This window comes from Triticum aestivum, chromosome 7A, assembly GCF_018294505.1.
Source record: "Triticum aestivum cultivar Chinese Spring chromosome 7A, IWGSC CS RefSeq v2.1, whole genome shotgun sequence".
Classification (NCBI taxonomy): domain Eukaryota; kingdom Viridiplantae; phylum Streptophyta; class Magnoliopsida; order Poales; family Poaceae; genus Triticum; species Triticum aestivum.
The window spans coordinates 39,337,209-39,351,347 of NC_057812.1; positions in this window are offsets into that span (position 1 = coordinate 39,337,209).

Below are 14,139 nucleotides of genomic sequence, written 5' to 3' on the forward strand. Positions count from 1 at the left end.
AAGCTCCGTCAGCACGATGGCGTGACGATGGTGGTGATGAAGCTACCGGCGGAGGGCTTCGCCTAAGAACTACGACGATATGACCGAGGTGGATATGGTGGAGGGGGGCACCGCACACGGGTGTAAACAATCAACTTGTGTGTTCTAGGGTGCCCCTGCCCCCGTATATAAAGGAACAAGGGGGAGGCCGGCCGGCCTTGGGGTGCGCCAAGGAGAGGGGGGAGTCCTCCTCCTACTAGGAGTAGGACTTCCCCTTTCCTAGTCCTACTAGGAAGGGGGAAGGGGGAAGCAAGGAGAGGGAGAGAGGGAGGAAAGAGGGGACGCCGCCCCCCCTTGTCCAATTCAGACTCCCAAGGTGGGGGGGGCACGGCCAGCCCTAGGCCCTCTCCTCTCTCTCTCTCACAAGACCCATGTTGGCCCATTAGTTCCCCCAGCGATTCCAATAACCCCCTGGCACTCCGATAAATATCCGGTGACCCCCGGAACTCATCCGGTGTCCGAATATAGTCGTCCAATATATCAATCTTTATGTCTCGAACATTTCGAGACTCCTCGTCATGTCTGTGATCATATACGGGACTCCGAACAACCTTCGGTACATCAAAACACATAAACTCATAATACCGAACGTTAAGTGTGCGGACCCTACACTACTAGGAAAAGGGCTATAGATGATATGACCACTAATGGCGCACCAGACATGTGGTGCGCCATTACTATATACTAATGGCGCACCATGTGTTGGTGCACCATTAGTAATATATTACTAATGGCGCACCTGGTGTGTGGTGCGCCATTAGTAGTTTTGAAAAAAATAAAAAAAATTGTTACTAATGGCGCACCGTGGTACAGTGCGCCATTACTAGTTGACATAGTAATGGCGCACCACACCCATCGTGTGCCATTAGTAGTTTTGAAAAAAAAATTGTTAGTAATGCCGACCCCCACCTCCCCTCGCCTCATCGCCCCTCCCCTCGTTGCCCCCTTGCCCCACCTCCCCTCACCCTGTCGCCCCATCGTCCCAACCACCCGCCACCGCCGCCGCCACCCGCCACCGCCCCCTGGCCCCACCGCTCCTCGCTCCGTCGCCCCCACCACCCACCGCCACCCCGGCGCCCCGTCGCCCGAACGACGCCCCGCCCCGTCGCCCGAACGGTGCCCCCCTGGTGCCCCGCCGCCCCCACCACCCGCCCGTCGGCCCCTGCGCCCGCGCCGCCCTCGAAGTCAGGCTCGCCTCGGCCCCTGCGCCCGCGCCGCCCCCGGAGCCAAGCTCGTCGCGGGCCCCTACGTCCGCCTCGCGCCCCCCCCCCCCCGAAGCCAGGCCCGCCACCGCTGCCCTAACCGCGGCCGTCCACCACCACCCCCTGCCCTGGAGCCAAGGTGATCATTTTTTTCTTTTTTCTACTGTTTTTCTTTGCTGTTTAGGTTTAATTAGGTTATTGATAGGTTTAGGTTAGTGGTTGGTTTAGGTTAGTGCTAGATTTAGGTTTAGATAATTAAAAGAAGAAAGTTGAAAAAAAGAAGAAGTAGTAGAAGAAGAAGAAGAGTAAAAAGGAAAAAAAGGAAGAAGAATAAGAAGAAAGTTGAAAAACAGAACAAGAAAGGAAGAAGGAGAAGAGGAGGAGGAGGAAGGAGAAGAAAGAAAAAGGAGAACAAGAAAAGAAGAGAGGTGGAGAAGAAGAAGATGGAAAGGAAAAGGAAGAATGCATCATTGTTTAATTGTAGAGGCTGATGATCGAAAAGTTGACCTTTCTTAGGAGTAGCATCTTCAAATAAGTAACCCTTCATGTATTCAAATAAAATAACAGAACAACATAACTCGGAACGGTAATATAACCAAGAATGCATCTTCGAGGACGAGAGCTTTTTTCAAGTGTTTATTTGCTGCTTCCTCATAAGCAACGAGACATCTCCGAGGACAGAACATCATTTTAGTAGGATGTAACAATCATTAGTCTTCGAGAAGAATGATATTAAATAACATAGTGGCATGTGATGTATTTTCATACCGAAAATGCATTTGGCACTAGTCCTTGCTTAACAACATCATGGGTGGGAAGCGGGAACTTCGGAAGTGCATTGGTGTAGTTGATTATCTTCTGCTCAAAATTTATGCTGCTATAATGTTGTAAGGGAACTAATTGGTCTCTTCTGCTGCTTATCAGAGATGGGGGGAAGCAGCCACCGCCGCTCTGCCTCACCGGAGTACGAGTTGGATGCTTTCGAGTTCTTCAGTATCATACTTGGGACTTCAGTATCAGCCACGAGGCAGGTATATAAAACAAGAGATCTCCCCTTCACCCATCTCATTATGATAACTTTGTTGTTTGCTACATCACTCCTTGTCCCAAATTGCAGAGGCTGCCTGACACTTTTATAAACATGCTGGGTGAAGATCCGCCAGATAATGTGAAGCTCCGACAGGCCGACAGCGGGGTTCGCAGGCTGTGGGACGTGGAGTTGGTGATCGAGGAGGGCCATATGTACCTGTGTCGTGGCTGGGAGAAGTTCTACAGTTCCTACGACCTGCGGACCGGGTACTTTCTTCTCTTCAGGTACGACGATGACGCCACAATGCTCATCGTGAAGGTTTTCAACGCGACTATGTGTCGCATGCGCTACGCTGACGACGAAGATGCCAGTGCGTTCTGCCTCTTCTTATTCCTCTACATTTGGCTTTGTCTCACATCGATTGTTAACGGTCATTGTTGCATTTGGACAGGCAATGGGAGCATCAGCAGCGACACTGGCTACAGCCAAGGCAGCAACGATTATGGCTGTAGCAAAAGCAACATCGATTCTGGCTTTAGCGAAAGCAGCAGCGATTCTGGCAGCAGCAAAGACAACAAGAAGGATGATCCAGACTGGAGTGCGGGAGAAGAGGAGCAGAGTGGGGATGAGGAGCTGCAGGATGACGATGGGCATCAAGCTGAGGATGACCTAGCGCTGGTGGTGGCTGACCATGGGCAAGAGATGGTGGTGGCTGAGGATGACCTAGCGATGGTCGTGCCTGTCCTGCCTGAAGGTGGCCTCGCGATGGTGGTGGTGCCTGACAATGACCACACACCGGTGGTGGTGTCGGTGATCCCACAGCTGGGCGACATGACCACACCAATTGTGGTAGAAGACTACATCCCACAGCTGCCTCCACCGCCTCGCCGCTCTTGGCGCATCAGGCTGAGGAAGGAGAAGGAGAAGAACAATGAGAACTGAACTATGTCAGGTATGTCAAATCTCCAAAATGATATATATATATATATATATATATATATACTTAGTTACCTATGTTATCTCTAATATGCTTAGTTTCCTATAGGTTAGCTCCAAAATTACTTATGTTAGCACAAAATGATCAAGTTTACATAATAAGCTTATAGTCTTCTTATTCTTCTTCTTCTTTTCCAAAATGACATATCTTAGCTTCATTTTACCTAAGTTGGCTCTAATATGCTAACTTAGAGCTTATATGCTTAGTTTCCTATAGGTTAGCTCCAAAATAACTTATGTTAGCACAAAATGATCAAGTTTACATAATAAGCTTATATTCTTCTTCTTATTCTTCTTATTTTCCAAAATGACATAGGTTAGCTTCATTTTACCTAAGTTGGCTCTAATATGCTAAATTAGAGAGCTTATATGCTTAGTTTCCTATAGGTTAGCTTCAAAATTACTTATGTTAGCACAAAATGATCAAGTTTACATAATAAGCTTATAGTCTTCTTCTTATTCTTCTTATTCTTCTTCTAGTATTCTTCTAGTGTTCTTCTTCTTCTTGTATTCATCTAGTCTTCTTCTTCTTCTTCTCTTCTTCTTCTTCTAACTTCTTGTTTATCATTTTGCAGATTTGATTTAATTCATGGAAGCTTGCATGGATGGTGTGCTTCTTTTTCATTTGTGTTTTTATTTTGTATCAACGTGAAACTTTTGTGAATTGACGGATAACGGTGTTGGATGAACAATGTGAAACTTTTGTAATATGTAACGATGGAACTATGTGTTGGCTATGTATGTATATATGATGAAACTTGTGTGTTGGATATGATTGTTATATGGATGCTTGTTGTATATATATATATATATGTGTTGGATATCTCATATGTGAAATAGTGACCTGAGATTAAGAAAAAACGATTTTTTTAAAAAAAATTGTTACTAATGGCGCACTTTCATGAGGTGCGCCATTAGAATATGTAGTGCGTCATTAGTAGCCAAAACAGATGCGCCATTAGTAGGCCTTTTCCTAGTAGTGCTACGGGTTCGAGAACTATGTCGACATGACCGAGACACGTCTCCAGTCAATAACCAATAGCGGAACCTGGATGCTCATATTGGCTCCTACATATTCTACGAATATCTTTATCGGTCAAACCGCATAACAACATACGTTGTTCTCTTTGTCATCGGTATGTTACTTGCCCGAGATTCGATCGTCGGTATCTCTATACCTAGTTCAATCTCATTATCGGAAAGTCTCTTTACTCGTTTCGTAATGCATCATCCCGCAACTAACTCATTAGTCACATTGCTTGCAAGGCTTATAGTGATGTGCATTACCAAGAGGGCCCAGTGATACCTCTTGCCCGAGATTCGATCGTCGGTATCTCTATACCTAGTTCAATCTCGTTACCGGAAAGTCTCTTTACTCGTTCTGTAATGCATCATCCCGCAACTAACTCATTAGTCACATTGCTTGCAAGGCTTATAGTGATGTGCATTACCAAGAGGGCCCAGTGATACCTCTCCGATACTTGGAGAGACAAATCCTAATGTCGATCTATGCCAACTCAACAAACACCATCGGAGACACCTGTAGGGCATCTTTATAGTCACCCAGTTACGTTTTGACGTTTGATAGCACACTAAGTGTTCCTCTGGTATTCGGGAGTTGCATAATCTCATAGTCATAGGAACATGTATAACTTATGGAGAAAGCAATAGCAACAAACTAAACGATCATCGTGCTAAGCTAACGGATGGGTCAAGTCAATCACATCATTCTCCAATGATGTGATCCCGTTAATCAAATGACAACTCATGTCTATGGTTAGGAAACATAACCATCATTGATTCAACGACCTAGTGAAGTAGAGGCATACTAGTGATACTCTGTTTGTCTATGTATCCACACATGTACTAAGTTTCCGGTTAATACAATTCTAGCATGAATAATAAATATTTATCATGATAAGGAAATATAAGTAACAACTTTATTATTGCCTCTAGAGAGAGAGATAAGTATTTTTTGCAATGCATTAGCATCAACAGGTTGATCCGCAGGGAAAGCAAAACAAGAGGTAAAACATCCTCGAACCCCGAGAATTAATGCAAAGTCAAGCCCGTGTGCTCGCTAGGCAGTAGTTCAAATCATTTGAATATTTTAAAAGTTAATTTGGTTTGAAGGTTAAGAAACTCAGTGCTTCAACACATCTTGTTCTTGCAGTGTTATTGATTATTGCAAGGTAGGGCACCATTGCCACCCACCGAAGCAACCAGGAACACAATCAATGGTGTAAAACAGAGCAGCTTGCACAAAGAATTGCTTGACAACTCCCATCAAAATGTTTGCCGACACTGCTTGGAAATATGATTTTCAACTGAAATTAAATAAGATCTTGCCACTTGTATGTCCGGATCTATCTTTGGCAGCAGTGAAAATAGCTTTAACGGAAAAAAATTGACGAAAAAGCAAGAATGGCTTTCACTCATCAACTCTTGAGTTCTCTTTAGTTAACCATTGCAGTTAGCAGCACCAAGGGAGCCCAGCTGAACCACTCACTGGCTGAACAACGAGCCCTTTCTTTTGTGGTTATGACGGTTTTCATCGAATTCTGACGCCGTGACAGGTGGTGACCAATGGGAGGGTCACGCCGTGCATCCACCATGTCAGGACGCCAAGGAACCGCGATTGCCTGTCGGTGCTGTTCAGGTGGTGGGGGAAGGACGGTGTCCTGCTGGGCGCCATGGAAGAGCTGGTGGATGAAGACCACCCTGTGGCCTACCGTGCATGTACGAGCAACAAATGCAGAAGATTCTGGCACTCCGACGGGTGCAGATTCGGTGATCCACTGAAGGCTTTCTGCGGGCGCGGGGTGGACAAGGAAGATGTGTTTCCCATGCTAGAATGATCACAGTTCGGTATCAGAGGAGGAAGCCCAAGTCGGCTACATATCTCAGTTGGAACAGGCTAGCGAAGAGTCTCTTATTTCTATGTTAAGAGTTGGTTGGAATCTGCAGCAGCAGTTACCTTCTGCAATAAATCAGAGGAAAATGAAAAAATAAAACAGAGCAAAATGATTTTCGTGCCCAAGAAGCTCAACCTTCAACCAAAATTATTTTAATTTTGATGTCGCCATGTCGGGATGTGACTATGGGCTAGTTTGGTTTGTGCCCTGAACACCACGCCTGGGAGATTTTTTATGCCTGTTATGCGCCTAAGATTTTTTTTTTAAAGTTGCCTGGTCAGGCTAGTATAGGATCGATGTGTTTGGTTCACGACCTGGCCTGGGGAGTGCTAATTAGTTGTTGTTCACTTGTTCTCCTAATGTCTAGCTGTTTCAGTTCTTTCCAGACGCCTTGTGTTTTAGAGGAAGTATCCTGTGCAACGAGCCAACTCGTGCACCCAGTACACCGAGCGATTCTGGCCCATTGGATTGGGAATAGACGGACTGGATGTGATCATAACGTGACTGCGGGTATATTTACACAATAGACCTTGTCAAGTTATTGAATTGCACAAAAGTTCTACCGAAATTCCACTCCTTCCCTTGCTCTGTCCCGTTGTGTACCTATCTCTTCAGCAAAACTCTCACCCCGATGGCTGCAATCCCTTTTCCCTGTATCTCCACAATCTATCCCTGTCCACAACGGTGCTGACTATGGCTTGGCAGGACCGACGCACACTCCTGGTCACCGCCGGTCCGCCGCCGCCGTTGCAGGCTCAGATTCAACGCCATCGCAAATTCCTAACAAGCTGAGTTGCTTTCTTTATTCAGATCGTGAGTTGCATATTTATTTCACAGGCGCAACGAAAAAAGAGCTAAGAATATTCTCCTGATTACTGATTACGGCGGATATCATTGAACTTCTTGTATATATGAGCCTTCTCCTATTGATGTGTGTGCATTTGCTATGTCCAAAATAGAAATCAGACTACAGTTGGTATTATTGTCTTTGTCATGCCCTTTTCAGATTCTAGTTGGGCCTTCTATTCTGAATTTTGTGCTGAAATAAGCAACTGAAAAAATAAGTGTAGTTTCTAACCTTGCACTGAAGTCATGACCACTGAATAAATGCTATGCGAGAAATATAATATGTTTAGAAAAGGAACAACAGATGCATCAAAGAAGGCCCGCTGTCGTATACAAAGTCGGATTCAAACATTGTACACATATATATGATGTAACGTATTTCACAAGGATAGCTTTGTTGTACACAACTCCCGAAAAGAAGGCCTGTTGTGCTCTATTACCAGTCACTTTATTACAATAGATACACTTCGTTTCAGATGCCAATATATCCTGACTTGAGCAATAGGTTGAGCACCATGCAGCTCCCGGAACCAGATCCTCTACCGTGCCCCAAGGCACGTCAGAGGTGCCGTGCCTTCTTGCTTTCCAGCAAAACAGGTGCACTGGGCCTGTAGCCTACGAGCAGAACGGCCCAACTAATGGCCTGTTGTTTTGATTGTTTTTTCTGTTTATTTCCAGCAGCTTGACAACATTTGTCTAAAAAACAGCTTGAGAACGGGAGCATCACACGGTAGTTGAATAGGCAAAGCAAGATTTTTTATGCGGAAAACATCCAACATTTTTTCTGGAAAAATCAAATCTACTATAAAAGTTCATCAAAAGTATAAATCATCTCAAACATAATAAAAATTACATCGAGATTCTCAAACCATCAAATGACCATTATCTTTTAATTTATTCATGAACTGTCAAGGTAGTACTCCCTCCGTCCCAAAATTCTTGTCTTACATTTATCTAGATACGGATGTACCTAATACTAAAGCATAATTTGATACATCCGTATTTGGACAAATCTAAGACAAGAATTTTGGGACGGAGGGAGTATAAAGAAAACAAGAAGTAAAAAATACATTTAAGTCCGTAGAGACCTAGCAATGACTACAAGCACTAGAGCAAGCCGAAGGCGCGCCGCCGTCTTCGCCTCTCCCTCTTCGGAACCCGCCAACCTTTTTGTTGTAGACAACTAGAAAGTCGTTGTGCCAAGGCTCCATATGATCAGCGCATCAGAACAACAACCACCACTGTTGAAGAGAGGCATATATCGGAAGGATTCAACCTGTAGACGCATGAACACAGACCAATGAAGATGGGATCCCGTGAGATCAGCCGGAGACAAACCTCCACACACCCTCCGATGATGCTAGAAACACCACCGGGACGCAAACTAGGCGGGGAGAACTTTATTCCATCTTCAGATAGTCACCGCCGCTTGACTTCTCTGGGGAGGACACAAACCCTAAGAAAACTAAAAAAATCTTGAAAAAACAGAGCCCTCTCGCCGGCAAGGGCTGGGATAGACCGGCGGCGGCACCGGCGGGAGGCACGAGAAACCCAACGTTGAATAGTCGCTCACATACACGAGCATACACTCACCTTATGAACACATGCATGTACACCCTACCCGTATGAGCACCTCCAAGAGACTGAGCTGCCATGGCATTTTGAGATTGTACGAAGTCACCACAGACATAGCATCTTGATTTATTTTATCAACTTTTATAATAGATCTGATCTTTCCGGAAAAAAATAGGTTAGAAGTTTTCCGCAGAAAAAATCTTGCTTTGCTATTTCAACGCACGCGTGATCCTCCCGTTCTCAAGCTGTTTTCTTTTTTGAGCCAAACGTTGTCTTTTTTTTTTTTTGAGACTAGCCAAACGTTGTCAAGCTGCTGAAAGTAAAAAATCAAAATAGCAGGCCCATTAGCTCGGCCGTTCTGCTCGTAGGCTAGAGCCCAGTGCGCTGTTTTCCTGGAAAGCAAGAAGGCACGGCACCTCTGACGTGCCTTCAGGCACGGTAGAGGATCTGGTTCCGCAGCTCCCATCGTCATCTAACAGAGATATCTTGGTTGGCTGAAAGAGACAAAGTGGATACAACTACAACATTAGTCTGCACAGCGAACTTTTTGTTTTCACTAGAGATGAGCTTGCAACTGAACATGCCGACAATACCTGAAAAAATAGGAACATCATGTATTTTTAGAAGCATATCCAATATGAAAGGTCAACAAAATTATCTGGTTGGATAAAAGAAACAGTTGAACAAAAATAATGATAGCCAGAGTACAAGCTAAATCAACAGGCAAAATAAATGTTGCCAAGCAAGAGCGCTTGATGATCGACCATGCGAGAAGATGTGAAATCGCAGCATGGTTCCTTCTAGATGTGTTCTGGGACATCATTAGCACTGACACATGAGCCTCTAACTAGCTTGCACAACCTATTCAGAATCATCCAATGAAAGCAAGTGTATACCTAGAATTAAAATTTATAGGTATTAGAGTTACATGTATCAAGAATTGTTGAGATGACTCCAGGCATGTACGCCAGATCATTATTGTTGATTTTAAAGTATTGTTTTTAGGGGATTTTGAAAGCATTGTTAGAAAGTGCATCGCAACAAGTAAAAAGTCATGAATAAGAAGAACTACTAATGATTTCAGAAAGTTCAACTGGACATCAAAGTGCAGTTTCGATTTAAGATCAACAAAATGAATCAAAAGAACACACAACAAAATATAATCTACTCCAGGCTCGTAATCATTTTTCACATACAAGTCATAACATTCATGCACAAATCTTACTTTATAGCCTGCAGGAGATATAGATACTGTTTACGACTTAAGTATGGGAACAACGAGCACACCTTTTGCCTGATTTCTAGTCCATTGCTGCAATTGGGGAAAACTGATAAATGGGAAGAAACGTAATACTTTGGGTAATCGAATAGGAGATCATACCTTGATACCTTAAGCTGCAGAAGATGGCCGTCTTCTTTGCGATGGCTGGGTTGACATTGCCCGGGCCTACAGCATGGCGGCGCTACATGTACGCGCTCGCCGACAGTGCGACTGTTTCAGGGGAGAGGAGCGGCGCTGGCGCTTGTACAACGCTGAAACTACGTACATGACCAGGCGGGAAGAGGTCGAGTGGCCCAGCAGAGGAGGGGCGGAGGGGAGAGAGGCGACAGAGCAAATTGCTAACCCCAGCTTGCAAATCGCCGGTGTACAGGTACGAGCAGAGCAAAGGGAAGAAGGCAATGGGATCTCGGAAGGACTGCTTTGCGCAGTTGAGTGCCTTTACAAGGTCCATTGTGCGAAATGTACCAGCTGCCACCGAGTACTAACATCCAGTGGCCCAGAATCAGCCGGCGCATGAGTGGCAGCTCTGCATGTGGAAGATCCATGTTATCAAAAGGCTCCATGAGCTCTTGCATTTGCATAAATTCCCCCTGATGCAGCTCAAGATCAACATTGAGGTCAAAATGTTCTTGTGGTCCCCAAGGATGAATATCGTGGACCTGATGGACAGGCACATTAACTAAGTTCAGGTCCAAATTGACATGATTATTGTTCTGTTCTTCTGCCTGGATATCTTGCTCTTCATTATTCTCCTCCTGTTGATGCTGATTGACAGGCCCAAAAAAATGGAGCTGGTTTGGATGAAAGTGCGGCTGCGGAGGAATTGGGTGCGGGTTTCCATCATGGGGGACAGGTTCTTCATCTGCTGGCCCTTCTTCAATGAGACGTTGCCACAGAATGGAAACTGGGCAAGACCAAGAATCTCCTCTGAACTCATTAGACCCTGTAATAAGAATACTTGAAGGGATATCTCGAAGTTCCTCCACTCTTATCTTGACTAGAATTCCAGCATCCGAGCTGAGCTGCTGATCCCACTACATGAAAGTGCTAAAGGATTTGACTGCATTCCTAACTTCAGCAAAATTGCGGAGATCTGCATGAAAACCCGCAATAAAGATCCAACACTCACGATTAAGCTGAAATCTTCTCCAGTTCATTCCTTCATCATGCTTCTCAAAGATGATATGGACATCATCAAAACGATGCGGACTCTGCAGAACCAACTCATCTCTGTCGAAAACATTATGTAACTGAACAAAAGCTTGTCCCAGCAGGCACGTGGAAATCTTCTGAAACCCTGGTCGCTTGTGAGTGGTAAGAAATTCAGAGAGGATTTCTCTTACATTGGCAAAGTGGACTTCTCCTGCGGGCATGGGAATGATCGTCGCCATAGCCAGAGTCTCATTCTTCCTGTGAATGTGTTCGCAAACAACTCGCACACGCGGTGGTCTTCCTTCAACTTGGAGAGGCTGGTGGCCAGAGGGAAGGAAGGGGAGGGGGTCAAAGGGGAAGTTCGCCATTGCTGCGGCAGAGGCGGAGCGGATGGCAACGAGGTCGGATGTTCTTGGGCGGGGCAGAGGAGGTGGCGGAGGAGTGACTTGACTGGTGCTAGGTGTGGTGGCATTGGGAGTTCGAAGCGTCACCGTGCGGTTGACAGGTAGGCCCAGCTCAAGGTTGGTAAGCCGAAATGATGGCGAGATTGACTGCTGATTTACCCTTTGCATATTTGGAGGACCAGAGGAATTCCGGGAAGCGGGCTCGTCAGGATTCTGGGCCGCATTGGGGCATTTGGCCCTAATACCCAGCTATTACTATTAGGGAACGTAGCGGAATTTTAAAATTTTCTACGCATCACCAAGATCAATCTATGGAGTCGTCTAGCAACGAGGGAGAGATGAGTGCATCTACATACCCTTGTAGATCGCGTGCGGAAGCGTTCAAGAGAACGGGGTTGATGGAGTCGTGCTCGGCGTGATCCAAATCATTGATGACCAAGTGCCGAACGGACGGTGTGATGGTGGAAGCAACGGTGATCTCGGCAGGGCTTCGCCAAGCGCAGGGAGACGGAGGAGTGTCACGGGAGGGAGAGGGAGAGGCCAGGGGCTTGGGTGCGGCTGCCCTCCCTCCCGCCCCCACTATATATAGGGTGCCTAGGGGGGGCGCCGGCCAAAGGGTGTGCCTTGCCCCCAAGGCAAGGGTGGCGCCCCCCACCCCTAGGGTTTCCAAACCTAGGCGCAGGAGGAAGCCCAAGGGAGGCGCACCAGCCCACTGGGGGCTGGTTCCCCTCCCACTTCAGCCCATGGGGCCCTCCGGGATAGGTGGCCCCACCCGGTGGACCCCCGGGACCCTTCCGGTGGTCCCGGTACAATACCGATTACCCCCGAAACTTTTCCGATGGCCGAAACTTGACTTCCTATATATAAATCTTCACCTCCGGACCATTCCGAAACTCCTCGTAACGTCTGGGATCTCATCCGGGACTCCGAACAACTTTCGGGTTACCATATGCTAATATCTCTACAACCCTAGTGTCATCGAACCTTAAGTGTGTAGACCCTACGGGTTCAGGAGACATGCAAACATGACCGAGACGCTTCTCCGGTCAATAACCAACAGCGGGATCTGGATACCCATGTTGTCTCCCACATGCTCCACAATGATCTCATTGGATGAACCACGATGTCGAGGATTCAATCAATCCATATACAATTCCCTTTGTCAATCGGTACGTTATTTGCCCGAGACTCGATCGTCGGTATCCCAATACCTAGTTCAATCTCGTTACCGGCAAGTCACTTTACTCGTGCCGTAATGCATGATCCCGTGATCAACCACTTGATCACATTGAGCTCATTATGATAATGCATTACCGAGTGGGCCCAGAGATACCTCTCCGTCATACGGAGTGACAAATCTCAGTCTCGATTCGTGCCAACCCAACAGACACTTTCAGAGATACCTGTAATGTACCTTTATAGTCACTCAGTTACTTGTGACGTTTGGCACACCCAAGGCACTCCTACGGTATCCGGGAGTTGCACAATCTCATGGTCTAAGGAAATGATACTTGACATTCAGAAAAGCTACAGCAAACAAACTACACAATCTTTAAGCTATGATTAGGGGTGGTGGAGGAGGAGGGCGCGTATAGGGGAGGAGATTGTGGCGGCAGTGAGGGCTCTCATAAGCAGCGGAAGTGGCGGCGGTGACACGACCCGCGACGCGCCTTTCTAGAGATTTCAACAAGTGACTATATACGGAGCAAAATGAGTGAATCTGCACTCTAAAATATATCTATATACATCTGTATATGGTAGTCTATTTGAAATATCTAAAAAGACAAATATTTAGGAACGGAGGGAGTAGTAAACACACCATGTGAACCTACTTGAATTTTTCTGTCAGAATTTGTACGACATTATGGTTGCAGTTACTACGTGGCCTGGGAACACAGACTGCAATAACGAGATAACACTACGGCACATCTCTACTCCTAATGGACGAGTTGGTTGAATAGTCCCACGACTTTCGTCTGGTTTTTTTTCGTCTGATTTTTTTTCGTCCCCTCCCTCCTCTCTTTTCTACTGGTTTATTTTCCTCTTCATTCTTTTCTTATAAACCAAGACTTTCCTAAGGTACAAAAGATCACAAATCTAACTTTCCTATCCTAACTTACCTAAATCAACTGATTTTTCCCATCAATGCAATTTGCTTTAGGAAATAAAATGGCGAATTCTAAGGAAAAAATAACAGAATTTAAGAACGATCCCTCGATCGGTGCATCCCCGGCCCACAGACGATCTCTCTTTCCCAAACCTCGCGATCGCCTGCCCTCTACTCTTCCCCTTTGGTTGATCGGCTCCACCACAGCCCCATCCTCTCCGCTACACCCTGCTCCTTCCCCACTGGCGACGACAATCAGGGCTGGTGGATAAGGTAGCTCCCAGCCCCTCTCGCTCATGAGATTGCCTGAGCCCCCATCGCCCCAACCTTTCAGGAGGCTGGGGTCGCTGGATCCAACCATGTCCACCGACGCCTTCCTCTTCATCGCCACCGACCAGCCTTGACCTGCACGTCGCCGTCTCTCGACCTTCATCGATCTCCTCCCGGCTGGCTACGTCCACGTCGCTAGATCAATGGAGGGGGACCTCCACTGTCGTCGTTCGTCTCCTTCCCGACCTTCCGTCGCCATGCTCCATGGATCTGGCGGTGGCCACAACCAATGCAGCTACATCGGCCACCACCGACGATGCT